This window comes from Octopus bimaculoides, chromosome 3 (assembly GCF_046866305.1).
Source record: "Octopus bimaculoides isolate indiv1 chromosome 3, ASM4686630v1, whole genome shotgun sequence".
Lineage (NCBI taxonomy): Eukaryota > Metazoa > Mollusca > Cephalopoda > Octopoda > Octopodidae > Octopus > Octopus bimaculoides.
Window position 1 is genome coordinate 37,748,230 of NC_142930.1, and position 8,940 is coordinate 37,757,169.

An 8,940-nucleotide genomic window follows, 5' to 3' on the forward strand; every position below is an offset into this window, starting at 1 on the left:
TATATATGTGTGTGTGTGTGTGTGTGTGTGTGTGTGTGCAAGCAACCACACAATGCAGTGAAAGCTATGTTGAAAGGATTGATTTCTTTTTGTCTTGTTCATTGTTGTTCATTAGACAATTAATATAGACCTATGATAAAAGATAATCCAACTGTGATTAGAACTTCTGTCCTCCCTTGGACTATAATATCTATGTCCATATTATACGATGTAACATTTCTTTTAAAAGTAAGAGTTATATTTGGCTGCTACATCCAGCATGTAGATTCACCATACGGAAGCTCTGTGAGATGGAGAGGTCAAGGTAGGACTGGCGTATTTTCAAATAGCAGTTATAAATGAGTTAGTTTTTACCTCAAGGCTACAGCTTATTCTTGCAGTCTTCAATATACCCCATATTTCTTTATTGACAATTTGAACTGTTTCTTTCATAGGAACATAAAATATTAATGTGCTCTTCAAAGAAAATAGAGGTGGATAGGGAAATTTACAAAAACTAAAAGGAAAAAAAAAAACAAGCAAAAAACGAAGGTGAAAAAGTGTTCCTAAAGCAAGAATTGTTTGCTTCATAAACCTTAACAAGATTGTAAGGATGTAAATCTAATCACACAAATAATCTAATCACACACAATGTAAATCTAATCACACACAATGTAAATCTAATCACACAAATGATCCTTTCTACTGTAGGTTCAAGGCCGAAAGTTTTTGAAGGATCAGGTTTTGGTGGTGGTGGGATGGTGGTGGTGGGATGGTGGTGGTGGGATGGTGGTGGTGGGGGCTAGTTGATACATCAATCCCAGTACATGATTGGTATTTATTTCATCGACCTCGAAAGAATGACAGGAAAGTCGACCTAATGATAATAATAATTATTAACTCGCAACAAGGACTGTACATGGGGGTTAACCAGAGGTTACATAAAAACGTGGAGGTTTCCACAGAATCGAAAGTGAAGAACAAAGAATAGGTATAAGACACACCTTGGATTGCCCTGACTGTCAAGCTTATGCACCTGCACTCAGGTGTGTTCTCATACCTATAGACTCAGGCCATACTCATCATTTTTATGATTCTTCAGTAATTTATAGCGTTCTATCATATCCACATTCACCGATCTCACAAGTGACGAGGAGCTGGCCAAAGAGGAAGTGTCATACTCATTTCATTTAATTATGATCACATTACAAGCTATTTCGATTTAATCACCAGCTATAGGAAAGCTAATTGTTCAACCCGATCAAACGAGGGTAGCGGGATACGGCTAATAAACGGATCTGTGTCATACTAAACGACAAAATTTGTTCAACATTACCCCACAAGTACTCAATGTTCAGACACTGAAAGAGAGCATAAGAAGAGCTTCGTCGCTCTGCAAGAATCTTACAGTGGTTCAGTTGAGAAATATCAATGCCTGCAGATTTCATCTCCAAATGGCACTACTTGTTAGGGAATTACAATAGTCCTTCATAGTCCCCCAACTTAAACGTCTTCGAAATAAGACTATTTACTTAAGCTACGTACACTTAGTATTTCGCTGAGAATGTTACCGTACTTGCTCATAAATCACAAAGAAAGGCACGACAGCACGATGGATATAAAATCGGGAACGATTTCGTCCGTGTCTTTTGCATTTCCCATTTTGAATGGGACGCCCCTCATGAATCTTAGCTTCTGTAGCAGCGACTGAAGAGCTAAAACATGTAAGAACAATGAGTGATGATATCTTTGATACCAAAGGCATTATATTCTAAGAGGCACCGAGGAACAATTTAAGATATACAGTTATATTAGAATTCTGTGGGGTGGAAAGGACACAGCGTTATATCGACTGCGAAGTATTGAATGATGATATCGTTTGTCGTCTCAAGACGGAAGAAAGGCAAAGATGACCTCACAGTGAAGCGAACTCAGACGGAAAATGTTGGAACATAAGCTGCTAAGGCAATTCATCTAACTCCACCGAGTTTGTTAACACATCGCCTTCAGCAGTCAATATAATAATTAATATTCATACAAGGAATTTAATACAATTATCATAAATAATTTCCTACCCATAATTCCGATATTAAATTACTCATAAGCGACAATGATTTCATGTATTTGCTTAATACTTGTAATTATTTAACATTATTCATAAACTACGATTTCCTCTATGCGTCGCCATGTCTGCTAATCTTCTAGGTTACATTTTCTAAAGCAGTACAGAATATTATCAAATTACCACAGTTATTTCAAGTTATGAATACTAATTTACTTCCAAATTGAAGGGAAGTATTATAGATATCACATAGTCAAATGCATGCTTTTAGTAAGGTGCAGACTAAAATGTGTGGGATGAAAAAATTAAATACTGTATGGTATAAATTTCCTGTTAATAAAACTCAGCACTATTATATTATTAAAAACCTAGTGCGGTAATAATTGGAGTGCTGGATCTTGGTTCATTCATTCCTAGCTGCTGCTAAAGAATCGAAAATCTCTTTCAAAAAGAACGCTCATATATACGTATATATATATATATATATATATTGACTAAACTGGCAATATGACCATCCCCAAGTACAACAACAACACACACACACACACACACACACACACACACACACACACACACACACACACACACACACACACGCACACACACACACATATATATATATAAATATATAAAGCACTTTTAATTCGTAGTCAGAGGAGTTCGTAAACCGAGGTACTACTGTATTAAATGAATATGAGAAAGACAGGAGATTAAGCACGATTTATTCATGACCAGAGGTGATCGAAAACCGAGGTACTGCTGTATGTGTGTACGTATGCATATATATATATATATATATATATATATCAGAAAAAGAAAATGGAGAAATTGATATATAGTCATCGATTTATTTGAACAAATTCCATTCAGTATAGCATCAAATTCTTTACACCTACGGCTGTTTCCATACCCAATTAGAAATTTGCGGAACTAAATTAAATTAAATTAAATTAATTTGAATTTTCATACCGAATATTACAACATCAATATTAGTGCACAATAATGAGAAAATAAAAGAATGATCTAATCGAGGAAAACATATATATATATATATATATATATATATATATATACATATATATATGTGTGTGTGTGTGTGTGTGTGTGTGTGTGTGTGTACGTAATTACATCGAGAACATGAAATCCTATTAAAAGGATGTTACTATCCAAGTTCCTCGGATATTCTTTTGTCTTTGGTCAGTAAATTTTAGTTCTTATTTGCTTCTATCAAGAAATCGAAGGAAATGACTACCTTTTTCTTCAAACTTTGCTTTCGTGACCTGGACATCGATGTTTTGAAACTGATCTATTTTCCATTACATTTCATACATAATCTGCGCTTAGTTGCTAAAATAGGAATATCGTTAAAGCAAATATTCTGCTCAATACCACAGATTTGCTTGTCAATTGCTTGACCATAACCACCCCAACATGTCCCTAAGTGGCTGGCAATATGTGTAAGTCAACTGATGAGCAGGAGTAGTTGGGGAGCATCATAACCATGTGTTGAGGAGGATTCTTTGGGGGTTTGAACAAATATAGCAAAAGCAAAGTTTGAAAGAAATATTGGCCATTTTCATACTTTCTAGGGGTATGCAAATAGGAAATAAGTGTAAATACGGATGAGCCGTAAGAATATGTGCTTAGTGTCTAGATATGTTAAGGTACTCTATGCCATTTAATATTTTCGGTATGTAGGGTATATCAGTAAATCATGAGGCAATTTGGGAAATATGTGTGTCTTACCTTGCAGTATCTGCTGTAGGTTTCGTATACGTCTATATTCTGTGGTTACTCTACGTCACATGTGCAAAATACCAAGATGTTATTGTATTACAATCACTCCAGTAGATACCAGTGTAATTTTCTTTATGTTGTGTATATGTGTAAATTATGAGTCGCTGTTTATATATCTCTGTAGTAGGTAGTAATATTTAGATAAAGCCTTCATTTCGTTTAGGAGCATATTAACACACTTCCATTACAGCGCAAATTGGGGAGATATAAAATGTATTAATTGTTTGTTTCTTCTCATCTTTCTTATATTTCTTAGTTAACTGATGGACTTTTTTTTCTCCGTTTCTTAGTGATTGTGTTCCTTCCCTTTTTATAATTTCTATGCTCATTCTTTCCTTGTGGGTGTGTTACCATACTCGTTGTACATACATACACACAGACACACACACACACACATACGCACACACACATACGCGCACACACGTATGTATATATGTACGTATATATGTATATTGACTTACTTCCTTCAAGACAGAAAACAGTTTGTGTTTTGTGTTGATTTTGTAGCTATTTATATTAGTTTCACAATATTCTTTACTACACATGATTGTAGGCCGATAATAGATATTTCCAGATCATTTTTAAGAGCTCTTGCTGCATGTATTCATGGTAAATATAATCTTCCCGCATCGGATTTTGGATGGTGTATTCTAAATGCAGTCGTGTATTTTTATATTTTTCTGCCAAGTCTGGCATATGATGTTTCCAGTTTTGAATATTAAAGCGATAATTCATCCCAGCTGAAGTGTGAATGCTTCTTGCTTCATCTCTGACAGTTTGGTTTCAAAATTGAATCTTATAAGAATTCCATTCCAATGCTTATTTTATTTTTAAGTATTTGTAAGTCTGTGTTTGCCTTCGATAAACATTGTTCCTGTACTAAAAATTAATATTATTTTGACTCTGGGCAGCAAATTTCTTCTAGTGAGTGTGAGACAGTATACCTGACGTCCTTTTGTGTTTCGAGTTCAAATTCATGAACGAGTTGAAGGACATATTAAATACTATTTTTAAAGATGAAGCACCTACAAAAAGGCTTTGATGCAGGCTCACAGAAGAATGTGTTTGTTCTTTCTGTTGTTGCTATGTTTAAAGCCAGTTAAACAAAGTATACTTGATCAATGAGATTATGACCGTCTTGTAACTCATCAGGTAGCATTCTATATTTAATTATTTAATGTATCCGTATAAACTTTGAAAAAATAACAAAATCGCTGTTGCTTCTAACATATCCATTGCCAACACTCGAAAGACAAAAAATATGGTTAATTTGATCCAGTCTCTTATAACTGCTCCCTAATAATTTGTAGTTGATGGGTATCTAGAATTAATGAACTGATATAAATACTGGTGTAAGATGCAAAATTGTTAAAATCATGAGCAAAATGGAGGTGGATTTCTAAATATAGGAGAGGGATAGGCGTAATGTTTGGCAGTTTTAGTTACGGCAATATAAATTATGGTTTCATGTCTCTCCAAAGTCTACTTGACACTTGATCCCCGGTAACTGAATGTAGCAGAGAAATATGTCCCAAAAAGAATGTCAGGCCTTGTGCTTACTTACTTGTCTATATATATATGTCCGCATTGATTCCATCAACTAAATAGAGGAAGAATGTGAGAATAATGGAATAAAACATGCCCAAAACATTTGTTATCGGAAATTGATATTTCAACATTTACTGACCTCGTGTGGTAGCAAGGGATTGAGAAGAGAGAGAAAAGTGAAAAAGAGAGAGAGGTGGGGAGAAAGAAAGTGAAAATAAGTAAATATTTAAATATCTGAACAGAAGGAGAGAGGAAAATGTGATCGCTACAAAGATAAGTAGGCGAACAGAGAAACAAATATATATATATATATACATTTGTCCACTCACTCGTTTATATATATATATATATATATATATATATATATATATATATATATATATATATATATATATATATATATATATATATATATAGAGAGAGAGAGAGAGAGAGAGAGAGAGAGAGAGAGAGTGAGTGAGAGAGAGACAGAGAGCCAACATCATAAGTTTTCCGAACACATGGCCGTTTTCTAGTTTCCGTTCAAAATGCTGTTTGTTGTTCTGCATTGACTAGACCGAGTGTCTGAAGGGTATTTTACCATAAGTAGAATGGAAAGGGTGACCTTGATGCTTTTACAACCGCATTAATGGTGTTAAAATAATGAAATAGTTTCAGTAGAAGATATAAACCACAGCTCATAGAATGCATTACAGCTCACCTATAATATAACATTTTAGAGCACATATACTTGCAAGAAATATTTACTGCTTATATATTAGCACGAATTATATGATATATAGGATGCGTAAGACAGATTTATGTTTATATATATAAAAAAACAAACAGATATATGATAGCAGATAACTTTATTTATCCAAAAATGCTATGATGATAAAAATAAACCTTCTTTTCTTTAATGTTATTTAGTAAAGCCACCTTCAGGTTCAACAACTGCTTGTATATGAGATCTAAGTCATCTACTTGCTCGAATCAAGTGGTCCTGGTTGATTTTAGACATTACTCTGACTATGGCAGCTTTCAAAGAATCTTTAGTGTTATGGGCTTGTTCACTGACCTCTCTCTCAACAACGCTCCAATGGATTGAGATCTGAGGAATTAGGAGGCCAAATGTTAGGGGTTATGTGATCGTGAAAACTTTCAGCCATCCATTCCTGTGTTGCTAGAGCCATGTGTGATAGTGCAGAGTTTTACTGAAACACGTATAGCCTTCCATTGCGTACACTGTCTATCCAGAGCTTAATAATTGTTTCCAGGACCTCAATGTAGGCGTCAGAGTTAACTCGAAGGCCTTGTGGAATGAAGTAAGGAGACATCACATGTCTTTCATTGCTGACAAACCCTAAAAGAATTATAGTTAGAGGAAATCTTGTATGCATAACACTTGGAACTTGAGAATGGTCTGCACATAATGTGTCATTTCTTCTGATAACTTTTTGATAGTGGTCGAACTTTTTCTCCTTTGAGAAAAACCAAATCAAATTTCCTTCTGCTGGATTTTTCAGTTTGTTTAAGAGCCTTTTAGATCTGATGTAATGATTATATTTAGCTTATTCTGACAAATTTATCTTTCCTCATCATATGTGGCTTATATCTGATGTGTTTGTGGACAACATTACTGACAGTTCCTTTTGACACATGGAAATCTTTTGCAATTGACCTTATGGAATTTCTGGGATTATAATCAAGGGTCTGTTGAACTTGCTGGATAAATTCAAGTATTCTGATGATTTCAGAGTATTTAGAATGCTTTTCATGCTTTGATACGTTTCCATCTTCAATCTCTAACTCCTTACAAACTTTGTAGACGAAAGATCTGGCAACTTTTAAAAATTCGAAATATTTCTAAATCGCTTTGCTCAGCCTTTATAACCACAATAACAGCATGCCTCTTCATTTCTTCAGTAAGCTGAGAGTCGGCCTTTATTATTTTATGAAACAAAGATTATACAGTGTTAGCAAAAAATGCAGCAATGACCTCAAAAAAGGTATGTCCTCAAATACCTTACGCACCTTGTATTGATACGAGATTACTGGCACGTGCTTTATGATACATACATGCACGCATATTCCCGCACACACACACTCACAGGCACAGACATACACACTCACACACACGCGTGTATGTACATCTTTATGTTTCATTATTCGTGTTCTCGTACTAACAACTTTTCAAATTCTTAGAACGGAGATTTTACTTTATTCCTTTCAGCTCCGCAAGTTTAATCTTGCCTTTCACAAACACTTAGTGCTTTTATAACCAAATGCTTCCAGTAATTCCAGTTTACCCCAACCTAAGCCTATTCACTCATAATTTTAACGAGTTTTACTGAAGTTTTGTTTTATCCAGTCTTAGTTTTTCGAGCTTACTTTTCCCTAAGAAAAACCGCTTCAAGAGGTATTCATTCCTCATCAGTAGAAGAGGGTACCCAAAAGAAACCGGTGATTTTCAATATTATTTTATTCACTTTTATTCAATATTATTTTATTCCTATAGGCGCAGGAGTGGCTGTGTAGTAAGTAGCTTGGTTATTAACCACATGGTTCCGGGTTCGATCGTTATGAAACCATCACTCTCCACTGTGCCACCTTAACATTCAAACCGCGCCTCGCAGACACTGCAGAACACCCAAATAAAATGTCTGGTTAACAGTTTGACCAGGAAGAACAAATACTGTGTGAACAATTCCTTTCGCAACGATGAAACAAATCAGCATCATCTAGACATTCGACTTCCACTTAGCGCACGTTTTGGGGGCGTAGTGGCATTGAATGCATCCAATTAACTTCATTGCTGCTTCATTTCCGGGTCGTAGCCGAAGCACCAACTTTCGCCAACAGTGATGACCTCCTAAAAAGATTCGGATACACTTCCAACTCTTTCAGTTCATGACACGCATTCAGTCGTGACTACTTTTAATCTTCCATGAGCAAGCGAGGCACAAATTTTGCTGTTACTCTTTTCATTCGCAATTCCTCGCTCAAAGTTCGTTGGTAGGAGCTCCAGGACACACCAGTCATATCAACAAGTTCGTCAGTTGTTCGGCGACGGTCCTCCAAGTTCAGTTCATAAATTTTTCTGATCTTTTCATTCGGGAAGTCGACGTTCGCCTTGAACGAGGTTTGTCTTCAAGCGACAAGTGACCATTCCTAAAGTGTGAAAACAACTCGTAAACTCGGGCTTTGTTAGTGGCAGCGTCCTTGTTAGCTGTTTGAAGCATGAGAATGGTTTCAACTGCCGTTTTCCACAGCAGGAAACAGAATTTCACGAAATCACACCGTTCTTTTGTTTCAGCCATCACAAAAATCGACAAATAAGGGAGAAGCACTCCATAATAAAGACGCACAATGTGACAGTACGACTTCATATGACGACGCCGGTTGGCAAATCGGACGCCAGTCAGCAGACTCATGTCTGAGGGTTGCATCAAGTGGCTTCTATGAGCGGAAGCCCTAACAAGAACGGTCTTGAACCCCAGAGAACGATTCTGGTTCCTTTGGGTACCCTCTCGTATATCCAGTTGAGTGCATTCGATTGGTTATGAACTGTTAAT